Source organism: Calypte anna, chromosome 1 (genome assembly GCF_003957555.1).
Source record: "Calypte anna isolate BGI_N300 chromosome 1, bCalAnn1_v1.p, whole genome shotgun sequence".
Classification (NCBI taxonomy): Eukaryota; Metazoa; Chordata; class Aves; order Apodiformes; family Trochilidae; genus Calypte; species Calypte anna.
In genome coordinates this window covers 66,966,143-66,986,389 of record NC_044244.1, presented here as the reverse complement: position 1 = coordinate 66,986,389, position 20,247 = coordinate 66,966,143, and positions in this window count along the sequence as shown.

Below are 20,247 nucleotides of genomic sequence, written 5' to 3'. Positions count from 1 at the left end.
CGTTCTCACCAACTTGTTTTGACTCAGCCCTGGCTGTAACTCTCATTAGAGCACCTCCTAGAGTCCAACCATCAACTCTGCTGCTGGGATCCAACCTGTCTTTTGTAGGACTCTTACAAGATTTCTTTCCCCATCTGAGTTTTGAGTAAATGAATTCATATTTGAATAACTCAGACAAAAATTAAAACAATTATTCCCGAAGATTAAGATCTCCATCCCTGATTTTTAAAATTAATTAGAATGGCGTTTTTTTTTTTTTGCTCTGCATAGCAAATCCTTACTATGTTTTAATTTTCCTTTTAAATTTCACTATAAGAAAAGGAACTAGATTTTTATCAAGGCAAAAAAGGCAAAGCTTTTAATTTCCTATCAGCCAGATGCATCTAGTTTGAATAAGTACATTCCTTTATAGAACATGAACTACAATGAATAACTATTACCCTCTCATTTGACAAAACTGAAACAGTTGGCTAGCTTATATATGAGATTTTTTTTTAGTGCAGGAACATAAATCTCCCGTGTTTTCTTTATATCCCAGTGACAAATTTCTGCTTTTTTATTCCACTTTGTCTGGGAGCTCTGACTCCTATTTATACACAGGAATAACTCTTCATTTCCCAACCGAAGGTCTCCTCTTGACACATCTCCATCATAGCTTTTCTTCTGAAAAACTCGGTGTCTTTTTTCTTATCCTTGCACATGTTCCCAAGTATCAGACTTTATATAGCATCATTTATTTTCACTCAGCTATATTCCATTAGCCATTACAACCATCCCCATATACGTGCCAGCAATTCTGAGAAAGCATTCACAGCAAAACTTACTGAGACAATGGAGAGTTACGTTTTTAGTTAGTTCTGATGTGCATAGTTTTCTAAGCAAAGAAAACAGGATAGGAAAGCTAAATGAAGAAGTGGGGGAAGGCATCTTTTGGGCAAATCATAATATTATAAAAAGACTTAGGTGTGTGAGTCTGACCTCATTGATTTGCAACTGTCTCAAAGGAGCAGTTTTAAAATCAATAGCCCTGGCTCCACCCTGGCTTGGGTGGAGGACCTGGCTGGCCAGAGCAGAGCAGGGGTGACACCTTGGGATGTGATAAGACCCATTGGGTGTAGGCTATTCCTCTTCTCTGAGCACCAGCCTTCAGTGCTGGGACATCCCTCCAGGCATGACTGAGCCACCTGGATTGTACTTGGGAAGTACCTGGCTAAGGGGGCTGGAGCAGAGCAAGGATGGCACCAGGAAGAAGATAAGAACTGATGACTGGGTGGAGACTACTCCCCTTTTCTGAGGGCCAACCTTCAATGCTGGGATGGCTCTGGAGGCACAATTATGCACCTGGCTAAAATGGCTGGAAGAGAGGAGGAATGGCATCTGGAAGAAGATAAGAATTGATGATAGGGTGGAGGGCTACACCCTTCTGCTCCCCTTCAGGCAGCCTGCCTTCTAACAACCCTGGCTGACTGACAGCTGCCCCTTTGGAACAAAAGGACTCAGGGGTATATATGGCTGTCCATGCTCTGACTGGTGTCATCTGTTGACCCACCCCCATTTCTGCACCAGACCCTGTCCAGGATCAGCACCATCCTGAAGAATCTCGCTAGGCAGCTGGACCTCTGGTAGTGACTCTTTCTCTCTCATTCTTCCCATTTTCTTACCCTTTATTTCTCCTCTCTTCTCTCTCATTCTTTCTTACCACTTTTTCTCTCTCTTTCTTATATCTTCTTTTCCTCTCTACCTCTTTCGCCTGGCTCTATAATTTTGCCTGTGTCAATTGTCAAATAAAATCTGCTTGCACCCAACCCCTTCTATGGTTGGACTTTGTTTCGCGGACCCAAAACAAAAATAAATTTTAATGTTACCTCGGACCATAACAATAGGAAAGGACAGACCAGGACAGGAAAGTCAGACCAGGCTGCTCAGGTCCTGCCAAGCTGCATTTCAAGTGCCCCTGAGGACCCTTCAAGCTCCCTGGACCAGTTGCTCCAGACTCAGACATGCTGGCCTCCCACAGCAGCCTCCAGATCCTGAGGAGCTGAACAACAATATCTAAAGTGAGAATCTCAGGAGTCTCCTGTCATCTCTGCACTCTGCACAGTACATTTAGGTTTCGAATGGCTGTGGAACTGTGAGCAGCAAGTACAACCTTTACCGAATTAACATTCAAGTGAAGTAGAACCACGGTAAGATCACTAATTACGCAAAGAAGTAAATTCCCATCACCTTGTCATTCGAATGCCAAGATATAAAATTTTGTTGTGATCCTGTAGTGTAGCCATTCCTCAAGGCTCTGGAAAAATCTAAAAGCAAATAACCCTTCCCATATTTTATAGTAGGAAAATATTTTTATTCCTAAATCAAAGCAGAGACGTGAGCGACCATTATTAATGCAGTCCTACACAGCAGACAGCAAAGGATTAATAGGAGCTTCTGCATATCTGTAACATCCACTTCCCTGGCCCCTGCCATATTACTAAGAGGAAAAAAGAAAAGATTAAAAAAAGAAAAGAAAAAAAATAGGATAAAATTTAAAATTATGAAATTCAACAAACTGGTCAGTATTGACCTATCTCTGTTCATTGCAAAGCTTATGGGTCCTGTAGCAGCTTTACTGGCATAACCAACCTCACAGGGAGCATTTCCATAGGCTCCCTTAAAATTTCTGACTGCTAGCATCATTGTCAGTAAAACTGACTGAAGCTCTGCCATCACTGTGACATGTAAAAAATTTAGATTGACAGATTAGACTGATATCTTTTGTGATAATAGTTAGGTCCTCAATAATTTCCCAAGTGTTTATTCACACAAAAGATATTTCTGTGACCTTTGCTTCCTAAATTAAGCAGAATAATTGGATGAATTATTCTATAATTGAAACTCACAGCATGATTATTGGCAATGTAACTCCAGAGATTTTTACCTTTAATCCACACTTCATAAAATCTGTAATGAACATTACAATTACATACACCAGGCAATAATAATAATAGTGCTATTGTGCTGCTTAAGAAGGTCAGTGATGTTATTCAGTGCTGTCAGTGTCATAAACAGAATGCACAAGAGAATAATCTGATAATAATGATTTTCCTGACTATCTGAACATTAGCTCAAATTCAAATAAGTATGAGACATCTGGAGCATATGTAATGCAACTACCCCAATTGTGTTAGGTATTAATCAGATACACTTCTGGGGTGCAAAAAAAGAAAATTATGATAATGGAATATTTTTTCTGGTGGTGTTTTTTTCTTGTGTATTGTAGACAAGAGAACACATCAGACCTTTAAAGTCTCCCATCACCACCTCCTCAGGTGTAATTAACTCTCTTTTTTTTCAAACCTCTGCTTATTTCCCCCTACGCACACAGCTTTCTAATATGAACTCTCAAAATACCTTTTATTTTTTCCTGTTTAGCCAATCCTCAGTCATGCAAGAAGAAAAATTTTAAAATCCATTCAGGAAAAGATAAAGAAAATGCTCATTCCTGATCTGAATGTTGTGTGTTTTTAGAGAAATAAGTGATGTGACAACAAAATATGATTTGCATCAACTTTACAGTAATACTGCATGGTACCTATTGGCCCACGTGTCACTATCATTTGCAGTGATTTGGAACTGACTCAAACCAGACAGAATATGTTAGTTCTACTCAGGTCTCAGAAATAAGGAATCCTTTTCCAATGGGTCCCTGACTGAGCATGACTTTTCAAGGCAACCTGAACATCTTTTCTTACATGCAGAACCCCATAGAAGACCAGAAGGGCTTCAAGCCTCCTGTACTGGATATTGTTAGAATATAAACTAATTCCTTTTAAAACAGAGACAACTCTCTTCTAGTAATAAGACAGGAAAGCAGCAAGAGATACAAACCCATTTCCCTGCTGCTCAGCCTGACCTTTGCAAAAGGATATTTTTGTTCTCACTTTTTCTGTTGCTTCCTGCCTCCCCCAAACTCCCTAGAAACCCAAGGGGCCCATACAGGAAGTGTTCCCATGTGTTTTCTCCTTGCTGTTTCCAGGAATTGCTATCCTCCTGCACATTCACTTTTTCCCTCCTGGGAATAGCTGCCACCCTCCTACCAGAGACTTCATTGAGCTTGGAACAGAGCAGGCAGGACAAGGCAAGCAGGGCAAGACAGGACAAGACAAAGCTGCCTTCTTCCCTGAAGCCCCACCACAGGTGAGAATGCAAACAAGGGAATGAAACAGCTATATAGTCCATGACAGTTCAATAGTGACATTCTTTTGCCAGAATCCACACCTCAAATACTGTGCTGTTTTGGGTCCCTCGCTACCAGAAGGACACCATGGTGCTGGAGAGTGTTCAGAGGAAGGCAGTGAAGCTGGTAAAGGGTCTGGAGAACACTTCTTTGAGAAGATCAAGGATATTACCATTACTCCCCCCCATTTTTTAGAGAATACTACTGTTTCCTGCAACTAGAAGAGGTAAGACTAACAATACCTAACAGAAGACTACTGCATTTTAGTGGTGCTAAATATTCAGTTTTGTTGTGGTTTTTTTTAATTTAGATTTCAAGGCATCAGAAAATTACTTCCACCATCTGCATAGGATAAAACTAATCTTACCTCACAATTATTTTTAAACCCAAAATATGAAACAAAACTAAAAGAGAAATTCAATAGAATAGTGTGAAATTACAAAACTGAACTGAGGATTAAATTCAAAACAGAAAAAGAGCACCTCTGCAAAAGTCCAGGGCTTTTACTTCATGCTTTTCTTGAAGCTGAATTCATTATCCTTAACATTATTCCCCTCAACACCAAAGCTATGAATCTTGCTGATGATTTTGATAGTTACCACTATCACTTCATTTGAAATCAGATTAGCACCTGGCTTTTGATTGCTAGAATCCATTTGCAACCTTAAATCAATGAAACCTATTAGTATGTTCTCTGTGATGCACTTTAATAATACATCACTATAAATAATTAATGTAATCATCTCAACAAGCCTTATACCACATGAAGAGTAAAGCTTGGAAGGATTCAAGCTACAGAGGTTATAAATAGGCAAGGAAGTTATAGCATTGTATGTTGACTTTTTAATATTAAAGTAATAACCTAGTCAATATTCATGGTAACTTACATAATTGATTCACTTTAGGAGAGAACCAAGTAAAAATTACAGAAAATTAGCAAAGACAGGTACCAACAAGTAATTATTTTTTCCAGAAACATATAACGTTGGTTGCTGATGAAATGCCCTTAACAGACCAACTTCCTTAAGAAAAACCAAAGAATTTTTACATTCAAAAGAATATTTTCTAACAGGCAATGAACCAAGCACCATGTGTTACTCAAACCATAGTGATGGAGTGCTTCAAATCATTATTTGAAAGTTTACTCAGTGATAAAGATTTGGCCCAAGACTTTGGGTCTTGAAAAGTAAGCTCACTGCAGTAATTTGTTTGCTAAAATTCAGACAATCTCCTACTTCTTCTTAGCCTATTAAAATATGCCTTCGTTAAAATCTGAAAAAACCCTGAAAACTAAATTAAAAAACTGAAAACCAGATTTCATTACTACTTATTTGCTTATGGGTCTATCTTTTAACAACAACAAACCCTCAGTTCTTCCCATCATACTGAAGAGATTATTTTTATTTTTTTAATATATCCCTTATCTAGTCTGTGCTCAAATAATTACCACCATCAAGGAATCCCTTTTTAAATCATAGAATCATAGATTGGTTTGGGTTGGAAGGGGCCTTAAAGATCATCCAGTTAAAACCCCCCTGCATGGGCAAGGACACCTCCCACCAGAGCAGGTTGCTCAAGTCCCCATCCAACCTGGCCTTGAACATTTCCAAGTATGGGGTACCTACAACTTCCTTGGGCAACCTGTTCCAGTGTCTTGCCACCCTCAGAGGAAAGAATTTCTTCCTAATGTCTAACCTAAATCTCCCTTCTTCAAGTTTTAAAGCTAAATAAAGGTCAGATTTTGATATTCCCTAAGTTAGGCAGAGCTGCAGAAAATGAAACTAAAATGTGATATATCAGTGCTTCAGACAACGAATCATTCTTAGGTTTTCACAACCAGAATTAGTTTTTAGAGTGTTATGTGCCATTTCTCTTTAAATTATGTGTTAATTGGCTTCAGATCAACACACAGGACCTCTTTAGAAGAGACAGTTTATGAAATACCACTGTTTATCATACCACTGGAGCAATAAGAAGGGCACACCATCTAACACCTGTAGCACAGAAAGCAAATGCTATTTCATGCTTCACAGCATCAACTAATCATAGCAGAGGCTGTGACAAATCCTCTCAGGGGATGCACTGCAACCCTGGACCAGCATATTGCAGATGTTACCAGCACTCCAGGTCAGTACAGTCCTGGCAATCTAAACACAGGCTTCAAGGGAAGAGTGTGCTCAGCTCAGCTGAAGCCTCTGCATAAGAGCTCTGTAACAGGACCCAAATGAGATTATTAATGACCCAGGGCAGCAATCCTGGGGGCTCCCATCCTACAGACTAGCTCACATTTCCTTCATTCTTAAACAAGGCTGAAGGGCTGCAGTTTGCCATGTTGGGGTTAATCAGGAAAGATCTACCACTCCAGAGAGTCTGAAGACCCCCACCTTTCCCCAGACACTACAGAGCAAGTGTGAACAGCATCAGGCCACCTGATGCTTACAGAGAAAAGTGTTCAGAAAAATGCATCTCAAACAACTGTAGCTTCAAAATTATAGAAAACTCAACAACTCAGCTCTGAATACAGAATTCCTTCTGTGAAGAACGTAAAACAGCTTATGATCAACACAAGCACATTCCATTTTCTGTCAATTTGAAGGACAGCACAAGGCATGCAAGACAATGTTCCATATAACCAAGGTCATGTTATACAGCACTGCCACAGAATAGGAAAGCCTATTTTTAGGAAACCAACCGTATAAATATTCATACTTCTTAGAAGTCAGACACTATACATTACCCTGTCCTACCAACCCTATGTTTTTTTCCAGAATCCCAGATTCCATGATGACTGGTTTTAGGCACTCAGAAAACTATAGAGATGCAAGGGAAAGCTCCTAGATCACACTCTTATCCTATTAACACAAGTTTATTGACATGTAAATCATAAGCCATGCCACGTGCGATGACTGAAGAAGAGTCAGAGTGTAGTCTGTATTGTTTAAGGGGCAAAATCCAGTAGCACATGTTCACAAAATACAGACCATGCAAGTATAAGGCAGTCCAACATCCTCTGACAGCTTCAGGAAGCCTTCAACTCAGTGAGACCTCCAAGACAAGGGTTTCATTTCAATCAGCATGTCAGTAGCTGCTGTAAAATGTTGCTAGTTTGTCTAAATCTGCTTGATGCTGTTTATACTTTTGGTCTGCACATCATCCTGGAACAACTAACTACACATGTATTAGTGCCTGTCAGTTTAGAATAACAACAGATTTTGGTTCAACAGCCCAGCTTTTGGGTCTCATGGTTTTCATATCCTTGAAAAAGTAAATGTGAAATGAAAGACAGATTTAAAAAAAATCACATAAGGTAGAAAGAATAATATTACCTCTATTTCCACACTCACTGAATTTCACAGTCAATAAAGCAATCATTGAGAAGACATGTGCATAGCTAAGTATGAATCAAAGTCACAGTCATGCAAAACATTGTATGTGTGTGAAATACCTGAAAGCCTGGCTCATTCACAGCAGCTCACATGGCTAGAAAAACACCAAAACTAATCCTGGCTCGTGTTGTCTCAGTACAAAACAACAGGAGCTTTTCTTTCATTCTGTTGTGTCATATCTCTCCAACCTCCATCTCTCTTCTAACGCTTTGTCCTTCATTTATTTTATTCAAGAACATATTACCAGAGCAGGTCACAAAAGTTACACATTATTGCAAAGTAGGAGGTGGAAAAGGAGTCAAATATTATCCCTCTGAAGCCTCAGTACATGAGTGATTCACAGTTTGAATCAGAACGTGCACAGGAATATTCTTAGCTGTCCTTGCTGCTCAGTGCAGATATATGCACACACAGAAAGTACCTGTTACTAGAAGGATGGAGAACATGGGTGCCTGAGGGTTCATAATCAGCACTAAGAAAAATTATTTTTTTCCTCTCTCAGATGCATCTGGAAGCATATTGGAAAAGTTTTAACTGCAGGGAAGAAAGGGAAGTTTAAAAAGTTCAGAGAGGGCACAAGGAACATCACATCTAGGGAGAAGAGGTGAATATCTTGACAAGGAGAGAGAAGTCAGAAAGGAGGAAGAACAAGAACATGTTTTAAAGTATGAGAAAAAGAAGTGGCTAAGATGACACTGAATGGAAAAAAGTGGATTAAATGTCACTGGAGAGTGTGAAAGGGGAGTGCAATGCAGAATACATTTTAAAAATATTTTTAATAAAAGTAAAAATGAAGAAATGGATGGGGGGAAAAATGATGAAGAAATGGATGGGGGGAATGAATGTGAGAACCCCAAGCACTGAATGACTAAAGAAAGGATAAGGTGAGAAAAAGTATAGGTTGATGTAATGGGAAACTATTATGAAAATTAACAACTGTCCCACAGTGACAAGAAGAGGTTAGTATATAAAGTACAAAAAAAAAAAAATCACACGAGGAAACATTTATTGATGTGCATCACATGTCCCAACTAAATTGGAGGGGGTGGATGTTATTTTACAAAGGGTTCTTATACCCTTCAAATGTTCAGGAACAATATGATTTGACTGATCACTAACACGCACACCACAGATCACTAATCACAGGAAAACCTTGCAAAGCAACCTTATTTCTGCAGCATTCTTGATACTTGCCTATTGATCCAGATGTCCCTGCAGTCAGTCTTGGTACAGTTACTTGTCTATGACACCAGACAATGCTGTGAAGGTTTCAAAGACATATTAGCAGGGATAGGAAGACTTGTGTTATCTTGGTTATCCAGCGGTATCCTTTATTCTTCATGGAAAAGCTCAAAGCTTCCACAAAGCAAAGTCCTTATTTCCAGGGCCAGGTTGCCTTTTAGTTGGTTTTACTTACATGTGAACAATACCAGGGTCTACAGTATAATTCAAATACCTCTTTAAATGGAATTGTATACATTGATCTTATTTATATACACACACACAAAGTGAATACACTTTACTATAAAGGCTAATTGATACAACAGGGAAGGAAATTTTCGTAACAAAACTAAACATTCATTATTTATTGCATTTTTTACAAAATAAGCATAAAGCATCCACTTAGGACTCTTCTAACTGGCCCTAAAGGGCTAATAATTATAAGTTCAAAGAGGGAAACTTCTTTTTCTACACCACTGTTTCCTGACTATTCTCTGAACCCAGCTACCATTTACCAAAAAGTGAATCAGTCAGAAGGTAATTCCCAGACAAACTGTTATTGTCCATATATCCTGGGCACAACACACATTTTGTTATTTTTTATTTCTTTAGATTTATAGAAGTCAGCCATTCCAGAGGGGCCTTTTCTATGCTCTAGAATCTTTCTCAACAGCCAGTTTCACAATGTTATCAATATTATTGCAATAAACAGATAATTAGTGCATACTAAACACTTAATTCTTTAATAGTCTTCAGATCAAATAAAACACTGGCGGAGCAGAAACACTCCCACACCCATTACGGTGAATTTAAAGTCTTTCACAAAATACCTAAATAGCTGCCTGCTCTTGTTCATCATTACAAAAATTGCTATCATCGTTGCTAATGCTCTCAAAACCAGGCTATATACTGCCCCTTTTAATCAAATCCCAATGCATTGATAGCTTTATAATTGTAAAAAACACCAAGCATCTTGCTCAACCATGCAGATTGTCAGCACAGCTCCCCAAGCTGCTGCTTTCAGCAGGCTTTGCTTGAGACCACTGAGAAATTGCTGCCCTAAATCAGCATTACTGCAAGGTGTCACATGCAGCTGAGCAGACTGCAGGCATTTAACTTACCAGTTCAGGCAAATGAAAGATGCACGGTGCTTTTTATGGTTGTTAACAGAAAAACCTGCCAGCCCAAATACTGAAATGAAAAGTAGGGTGGTAATAGCAGTTTCGTTTAAAGTTTCCCTAATGCACATCAAGTTTGTCTAAATTTCACAGCTCTTCAAGAGACTGACCTCTCTGGAGATTGATAATACTACATGGCACTTCCACATGTGCACAGCTCCATCGGTTTTATGGCTATGCTGTGTGCAGAGTCCTGATTTGTGGATAGCTGAAGTCTTTCCTCACCGCACTGACATTTAGGGCATTGAACTCATATTTTATTATTGCTTTAAGCTGGGTAAGTACCTCCCTTTCTATCTACACATGCTGAGACAGTGCTGTACAGGGCTTTTTTAGTTTTAACCCTCTTCCTTGTTCATTTAAAGCAACTTTGATATTCAGCTACTTGGTCTTTTGTGTGTTTCACCTCATTAACACAGAATGCAGACTCCTAACGAATAATTAGCTGAGGCAGGATCTCTGAATCCCATAGATGTGCTCTTAATTTGATGATTAAATAAACATCAGATCATGCTGGCTTCGCTCAAAAGTCACACAGCAGCAACCTACACAAGAATATAGGCACTGAAAATAAATATATAAATACATAAATAAATAAATCTCTGCCAGATATGCTACACAAAGCCACTAAATTATTTATGGAATTAATTCTATTGCACTGTTCAAGAAGAAACAGATTGAGGCTGTGCCCAAAAATAAATCAAAAGGAGGGAAACCTGTCAGGAGACAGCAAATAATTGTTATACAGAAATTTTTCTAAACAGGGATAGAAATGGGTGATGTGCTTTGCATGAAGAGCAGCTCTGAAGATGACATCTGAAGCTGCCTCTAGAAGCATTAAGGTGATTATATCACTTGAATGAAGAATCCTTTAGCAAATTCATTTATGTACTGACAATGAGCCACTTACTTACCTTAGCAGCACAGCTACAAGGCTTGCTACCTTTCCCAGAAAATTGCAATCTACTTAACCACAGTCAAACAAGTCCTTTTGTCTGACTGCTCAGCTACAAGAACTGCATGCATGCTCTCTGCTTAGGTTTTTATGTCCTCATTTTCCATATTTGTCTTTAGCAACTCTTGTTTCATGATCATCACAAAACTGCGAATATTAAAACCAAAACAAAGCCCTCCAACACCCCTGGTGCTCTACAAAGGATTTACATCTAAAAAAACCCACAACTTTGGTTCCCACAGTAACTCAGCCACACTGCATGTATATATTAACAAGAGGAAAATTTAGCAGTACGGAGAAGCCATACAGAACCACTAGTGTGCAAAATAGGAGGAATCGTAATTGCTTTGGTAACCATCACTTTGAATTTCCTGACATTTTTTTTTTCTCCTTGCATTTCAATTCTCACCATATTTCACACCATAAATTCTCACCCATAATTCTACATTAACTCAGGTGTCTAGATCGCTATTCAAAAGATTCAAATAAAATATAGTTATTATATTTTGACAGTTGAAATATTCTTGTTAAGCATATTCTCATATACACTTAATTATTTTCATCCACAGCTTTTGATGAGCTGAGACAAAACTGAACATAAAGATGGCATCTGCTCTGGTGGTTTGACTACACAGGTGTACACATAAGTGAAGAAGAGGTGGCTCAGGGGAGACCTCATCACTCTCTACAACTCCCTGAAAGGAGGGGGTAGCCAGGGGGGGGTTGGTCTCTTTTCCCAGGCAACTCTCAGCAAGACAAGAGGGCATGGTCTCAAGTTGTGCCGGGGGAGCTTTAGGTTGGACATTAGAAAGAATTTCTTTACCAAGAGGTGATCAAGCATTGGAATGGGCTGCCCAGGGAAGTAGTGGATTCTCCATCCCTGGAGATATTTAAAAAGAGACTGGATGTGGCACTCAGTGCCATGGTCTGGTAACCACAACGGTGGTTCAAGGGTTGGACTCGATGATCTGAGGTCCCTTCCAACCCAGCCAATTCTATGATTCTATGAAAAACAGCCACAATTCCAGAGTTGCTTTAACACCCCCTTACTGTTTCCCTCATACACTACATACAGACATGGCACAGGGATCACCCAGGGTGCTGCCTCCTAGGAGCTCTCCATGTCAGCCCAAATGCCAGGGTTATCACACACACAGCCAACTTTACTATAGATGACTCCAATCTGCATTAGAAGGCTTGGAGATGCATGCACTGCTAGTGAAAGCAATGTTTATAACCTTTAAAAGTATACAGGCTCTTTGTGTTTTACTGAGGATTCATATGTTCAGTTTCATGTGTACCTATTTGACTGGCTTATTGAAAAAAATAAAATCTGTGTTGCATGAAATTAAGCAAGAATCCCCTTTTCAAGTATTTCCTTTCTGTGGAACATCAGTGTTCCACTGCTGAAAAATTTAAAGGCAATATAAAAAATAAAATAAAATAAAATAAATATTTTTTTAAAGCTACCACAAAGAATGAAGATAGCAAACAGACTCAACATGGAAATACTATTTATACCAGATCTTGACTAAGGATAATGATGACAAACTAACTGCTTACAGAAATTTCTGCCTACAGAGAGATTTCATAGGAATGGATAAAACTGGACAGCGATTCTAGAATACAGTATATTTCTTCTATTAAACAGAAAACCTACTCTTTTCTTAAAAGAAAGATAAATAAAGAAATCTTAACAGCTAGCAATTAGTTGGGTGGGAGTGGGGGGAGACGGAAAAAAAAAAGGCACATTTTTCCTCAAGAATTTTTCTCAAGACCATTTATTTCCCTAGTCCAAAATCGCTGAAATACAGTTTGCATTCAGCCTACATGCTACCTAGGCTGCATTTAACACTATGAGGGCTTTTAGAGGGCTTAACTAGAGAGGAACTAAAGTATGCACAAACTGCAAGGACCCAGCATTACCAGCTTGATGATATGAGCAGGGTGAAGCATGGGGCAAGGCAGTATAGGGTGAGAGGAGCTCTCAGAATGCCACTGGCACTGTAACTGGAAGTACAGTGAGATGCCAGACTGCTAGAGGTAACTCTCTGTGACGAACCAGCACCTCCTGGGCCACAAGGAAAACAGTCTCAAGGACTTGAACCATTGTTTGAAATGCTGCATTAACCTTTAAAAATCAAGTGCAGCTGCTTTGGATTTGCAGAAGGCACAACTTGAGTTTGTGAACAAGGTGGAGGAAAAGTGATACCCTGTGATCTTGCCCAGACACAGATGTTAATCCTCTCCCCTGTAAGTACCCATGCAGAGCCTGCTTGAATGGAATGAGCACTACTTTCTCTGTCAAGTTCAAGTCACCCACAAAATGACAGAAACCAAAAGAATTCACCTTAAAACTTAACACCCTCTGCTTAAGTGCAGAACAGCTTGTTTTTCTGGGACTGATGGCATTCATGCACATCCTTGTGAAAAGCCTAAGTGGAAGTCCATAGCCCATACTGGGGCCTCTCCCAGGCAGAGCTGCAAGCAGCCTGAAGAGACAAAATTTAGGCTGTCACAGCTCATCCACAGATCTACCTCATGAATGACCAGATGACACCTGAAATTAGACCCAAATCACCTACAAGCATTAAAATCATCTCAATTGTCTCAATTTTAACCTGTTCAAAACTGTGAGGATTATACTTTCTCTAAAAAAGTGCAACTACGTGGCAAATTTGGGATCTAGGGCCTAACTCTTAAGATTTTTAAACCCTCCCTATCTTACAGATCTCTTCTTTTAAAGAAAAAAAAAATAAATGAAAACTCCTGACAAGCAGAACCACATGCTCATTGTTCAACTCTTGCTTTTACTCTCTTGCTAGTACAAAAAGACATCAAAACAGAGTAAGAAGGCTAATGTTGAACTATGCAGAATTCAATAACACAGAATTACAGTGGGAAAACCAAGTAATTTGTCGAACTGCCTCTAGATAACTTGGAAGTATCTGGGGCATTTGCCAGATAATAAGCACTGAGCATTTCTTTCAACAGAAAGAACTATCATCCTAATTTTTTTAGAATCTCAGAAGTCACTTAGATATAACATTTCCAGAGAAATTTTCTTTCACTAAGAAATGCCATTAGGATGGCAAAAACTGTCCATAAATTCAAATCATAAGTGTGGAATAATTTTGGATAAACGAAGAATTTAAAGGGATACCAAAGTGATTGATCTGTAACACGTTACTTTTATGGGTTTGTTTCCCAGCTCCCATCCACAGAACTGGAAAAAGAGGTGAAGCTTCACCTTGTAATTTAGAGTCTGTAATAACAGGACACGAAAGTTCAAATTTAGTATTTGAACAGCTCTACCTGAAACATCTGGGGATTTCTTCATCTCCTCCACAATGAAAATCAAAACTCAAAAAAATTAAGGGCAAACTAGAGAAAATGCATGGAGCCAGAAGTAACAGGTAGAGCCCAACAGGTGCAAGCAGCATGATTCCCATTCCTTTGATTTCAAAGACTGTAGCCCTAATTCCTGGAAGAGCTCTGGGCATATAGGTCCTGGGAAGCAATGTCTAAGTCCCATACAAGCTGCATTAAGTTTTTGTAATAAGTAACACTTTTCCATTCTTAGACAGTTTTTTCAGACAGCTCTACAGGCAACTCAGGTGCAACAATTAATCAGCTCCACCACGTCTTCCTTAAATAGTCCAAACAAAGTTAAGTTCCTTCTGAGTTCCTTTGCTGATGTGCTAGGGGAGCACAACTGCTGCTTAAATTAACAAGTTCACTAAATCAGTTGAAGTTAGCCTGAAGATGCAGTCTCAGTACAGAGTTCCAGTACATGCATTCACAAACATAAGGTAGATGTCTTAATGATTTGATGACACTGTCATTTTAATAACTAAGCAATCTAATTTTCTGGTATTAAAATAGGAATTATATTTGTATATATCACCATTCTTCATGCTAGTAGAGATGCTTTCAATAACATCTATTGTTCTGCTGGAAACTAAGCATGCTATCACTTAATTCCAGAGAATAAAGGTACCCGTTTACATTTGCAATAGTAAAATGGAGCTATGAAACCTAGCTTATCATTTGCCTGTCAACCTACAGTACCCTTCAGAAACCTACCCTCTGAATCCCCAGTGATTTCTTCCTATTCACCTCTCTGCATACTAATTAATCTAGTGTTTTTCCTGGCTCCAACATGATCTCAGAGATGATGCACCCACTGCAAAATCTGTGTTTGCATGGAGAAAGGCTCTATGATCAGAGATGGTCCAATATGGGAAGAGCCCCCATGCAGTTGTGCCTGGACCACCTCAACATACCTGCCACGAGCACAAAAGCAGGCCCAGGATTAATGCAATCTACAGAAATTTCACATTGGCAGCTACTGTACAGCCCCAAAAGGCAAATGCAGACCTGAAATAGATCTCCACTAGTGAAAGAGAACACAAGAGTATTTTGGGCTATAAATCACAGCCCTGCAATTCCATAAAACATGTTCCAGCGATTTTGAACTTAATGGAAAGAACTGAGAGCACGTTTTGTACCTAATTACTCCCCAGTGCTTACCCTTTCTACTGAAGCTTTTTTTCCTAGCATTCAGCTGCTTGGCAATGATGTACTGAAGCTCATCTCTGCACTACAAAGTCATAACTTTTTGCTTTGGATGCTTAAATGGGTACATTAATTTTTTATCTGAATCGGACTTTGTCATGGAAAAATTTATTAACTGAAGAATCATTTTAGTTTGTATAGCTGCATAAGTTAATTATCACAGTAATATATTACTAATATATTACTCAAGTAAAATATTACTTGAGACAAATCAAACTGATCATTCCTGTTACCTACCCAAATGTTCACAAATTATCCTATTAAACTTGCCCTGCTGCAGGTGAACAAAGGGAAATAACATCAAGGAACAACTTCATTTTTCCATGTTAGAGGTTCCCTATCCATCATAAGAATACCACAAAAGGAATCAATAAAATATATTTTTTTAACTTTGTACACAAACGCCCTTTACAAGATACAGGATAGAAATATCAAATTCTGGGTCTGCCCTTTTTCCATAACCCAAATGCCAACAGTGGAAAGATGAAACATTTCCCAGGACTCTGTTTCAAGACAGGCAGTAGAACTAATATCTCCTGAAGGTACCACACATCCATCATGCACTGCAATGGTAACAAGACAGACTACAGCTCTGGGGTTCATCCACTCCCTCTACATCTGCACCACAGACTTAGCAGTACTCTGCTCCAGGAAAGCTCATCAAGTGCCAAAGACAATCCTTGCTTTCTCAGGGTAGATTTCACATTCAGATTGTGTCTTCTACAGTAATGTATCCATGTGAAGGAAGCAAACACAAAAGAACTTGAGTTCTACATCCCCTTCATACATCCTGAGGAGAACAACTGTAGCTACGACAGCATAGTCACAATGTGATTCATTCAGTCTGCCCACATGGATAAATCCCTCCCTAATATAAATTATTGGAACCATGTCTGAATAGTCCTTTGGGGGCATTGAGAGAAAACAGAATGGCTTCTTTCCCCAGTACTTTGAATAAACATGAAATAAAAGTAAATTTAGTTAGCCTTCATTTTAATAAACAAACAGTCATAAGCATATTAGCAAACTAGGTCAACAGAAGCAGGAAATTAGATAAAATAAAGCGCAGCTTTGAAAGTCTAAATTAAAAATAAATGAAAAACACAAGTGTACATTTTAATTTATGGCATTTTCTCATTTGTGGTCAGAACAGCGGTAGATGTTTGGAAGTATTTATCTTATTTTAACAGATTTAATTCAGAATGTGCCAACACTTTTATTAAGAATATGCCGACACTCTCTATAGCGCCACCCCCTAGAAAACTCCAAGAAAGCAACAGCTAGGAGGCTGTCAGGGTTTAACACTGGCCCAGCAATTAAATCGAGTAACAGACACTCTCTATAAATCTCTCTCTCCTCCCTGATAAAGAAAGGAGAGAGAATAAGGGAGAGAGACTTATGGGTTGGAAACTAAACTACACAACTTTAATGAAACAATAATGATAAATAGGAAAAATTACTAACTATATACAAATATACAGGAAAATGGAAGCCACATTCCTCCCCCCTCTTCCCCCAATAACTCTCATGTCACCACCGAGGCTGCAGGGCAGCCCTGGGAAAGTCCAGGCTGGACTCCTGGAGTCGGCAGCAGTCGGGAGCTGGAGGCAGGAACACACAGATACGGGCTGGCACGGATCAGAACCACAGGCAGAGGAATGGATGGAATCCTTCCAGGATGCCGGGAGAAGGAAGGGAAGCAGGAAAGGCAGGAAGGGCAGGCAGCTGGAAGCAGGAAATCTGGCTTGGCCCTCGTGATCCCTCAAATTTATACTGAGTATGATGTATATGGGATGGAATACTCTGTTTGGTCAATTCAGGCATCTATCTTGTCCATTCCTCCCCAAAGGAGGGCTGCAGGTGGGACCTCTTTCTTCCTTCTGGAGGGTAAAATGTTCCTCAGAGCTGAGCAGTGTCCTTGGCTCTGCACACCAGTCTCTAGCAGTAACTATAAACATCGAGTGTTATCAGTCCTAGAAGCACACACTGTCTGAAAAATTTGCTGTTAATTTCAGCAAGTGCAACTACTTACAAGAGACTTAGCTAAAAGCAAAGGAACAAGACAGAAAATCACCTTTATCCTGGCCCAAACCAGGACAGAGGCAAATTCATTTAGTACATTAATAACTAGTTAAGAACATATTCATAAGAAAAGTCCAAAGATTTCTGAAGTCCCAATAATGGGATCAACCTCTAGAAGTCTCTCCTTAGGTTCCATTTCTGTAGATTCTGTAGATGTAGATTCTCAGCTATTTATAGACTGGATTGTTTTATTTTATAAACTATTTCTTTGTAGGAGTGCAGACCAAGCAGTCAGAAAACTCAGCCTACTGGGGTTTGAGGGAGAAACTAATTCTTTATCCATGTAGGGCTTCCAATAGAGAAACTTTCACCAAAAGAAAAAAACAAACAAAACCCCAACAAAAAAAACAACATGTGCAGTTCAACCACTAAAATTCTTCAATGTTTAGGATAATTCATACTCTGGAACCTGACTGACAAAACTAGGAAAAATTTGGCATTACAGCTGGAGATAATCAACTCCTGTGATCAAGTATAAAACAAAATAAAATTATTTTTTGCTGCATGACAGTTCACTAACCAGCAGGGATTTAAAAGAAAAAAAAGGGAAAGATTGTTTTTTAAGTCATTAAAATTAATGAACAGACTAAGCATATAAGGATCAGACCTCTTAGGTAGATAGGTGCAATTTTTATAGCATACTTCAATTCAGAACCAAAGCACATCTACTGTCTCCTCTAAAGGTACCTTTCCATTTTCTTCTAACACTCCCTGTACAAATCAAATATAAATTATATATTTGTATATAATTATATTAAATTATATAGTACATAATTATATACTAAATATTAAATTCAATATTAAATTATATAATTACATTTATATTGAATGTAAAGAGGTCAATAGCTTTACAGAAACTATATAGATTTAAAAAGTAATGACATACAAATCACACTTTCATTGGCTCACTAAACAGTCTGTACTACCAAACTTCTCTTCCATGTGTTTAATAGCAACTGACCAATAAAATGATATATTGATATTTCATTCCTGTATACTCCCAATTGTCTTTGGTGGGGTTTTTTATTATTTATTTTTTAACCAAATATATTGTCCTGAACATCTGAATTTCTTGGAAGACTGTAGAAGCTTTTAATTAAACCCCTGATTTTAAAATATTCACCGAACGATCAATCCTCTAAATACAGTTTTCTCCAGACAATAACCTGTTTGAATCCCACTTCGTTCAAATTCTCTCCACCAAATACTGCCACAAAACCCTAGAACAACTTGGCACTTTTAGTAATAACAGCAGTACTAACAACACTCAGTCAGATGAGGAAAAGACAGCCAACTTCTGTATGTCATAGAATTAACTGAATAGTTATCCAGCTCACAAGGGTTTTGAAGAGTCATCCATATAATAATAAAAAGTTGAGCACCTACAATAAAGAGTTATGCAATTATGGAGCGTTCATATACTGTTATTTGTCAAGAAGATTTCAGAGATATCATTATATACACCTCAGTGAGGCTGCAAGCACCACTTGCAATTAATTGTACAATCTGTCATAAGACTGGTTTTGGCAACTGTATCTTTGAACCATTTAAATTACAATAATCTATCTAGGGTGCCTATTTCAGAATGTATTCATTGGTGCAGAGATCTAAGCTATTTCTCAGATTTAATAATTCCACTCCTTAACCCATGCTAAAGGCAAAAAATGAGCTGGCAGTGGTTCATCTCAGGAGCTGTAGCATTTTTAAGCCATTAGAACAGGGAGAACAGCACTCCATGCCTTCAAGGAAGATTCCCTCCAGTTCCCCCAGCATTTTTGCCAAATGGAAAGGTTACTTTGTCTGTAGAGCCCAGTCCTTTACCCAGGGTCCCAGAGCATCATCCCCCCAAGCTGGCGAGATGCCTGATGGAAGAATGGTAGAAGCACCCTGAGGAGGAAGGGAGATGAGGAAAGTGTTAAGAGCAGCCAGGATGGGGTATATTCAGAAACAGTGATATGAGTTATATTCCAGTCTCCCCAGATGAGACAAGACTGAGACTTTTGGCAGGAAACATGAGTGTGTGGGTGCACAGCCTGTGCAGTGTGAAGATCCCATCTATCTATCTATAACTAGCAGTGGCACCAAGCTGGGAGCCACTGTTTGAGAGGCATAGGCTTCAAAATGGTTAGGTGGCTGCTCTGCTGTCTGGACCATGCCTGAACATCTGAGCATCTCTGAAAATCTGCATCAAGTATGAAGAGAAGGAGGAAAAGAGCCCTCGCTGCCCAAGGCATGCTCAGGCAGTAGCAAATACAGAACATTTCCTCACAGTTCAAGACTTACACATACAGAGCCTCAGGCATCACAAACTTTAACACTCTGACTTAAACAGGGTTATGACAACGTATAAATATACAATTTTTAAATAGGATTCTTCATTGGTTTGTGATTTGTTTTGGTTTTTTTTACAGTGCTGAAAATCATTAGCAGACTACAAAAAAAGGTGAAAGTTTTTAGGCATATCTTTTTGTTTTCACAGAGTCCTTCCTCCCTTAAGATACTTAAAATAATAACACCTGAAAAGCTGCAGGTTGTCTCAAAAGAAGAGACAGGTTTTCACAAAACAAATGTCAGAAGCCAAAATGTTAGTACTGTAGCTAAAAAAAGGAAGTGTGATCAGGTAGG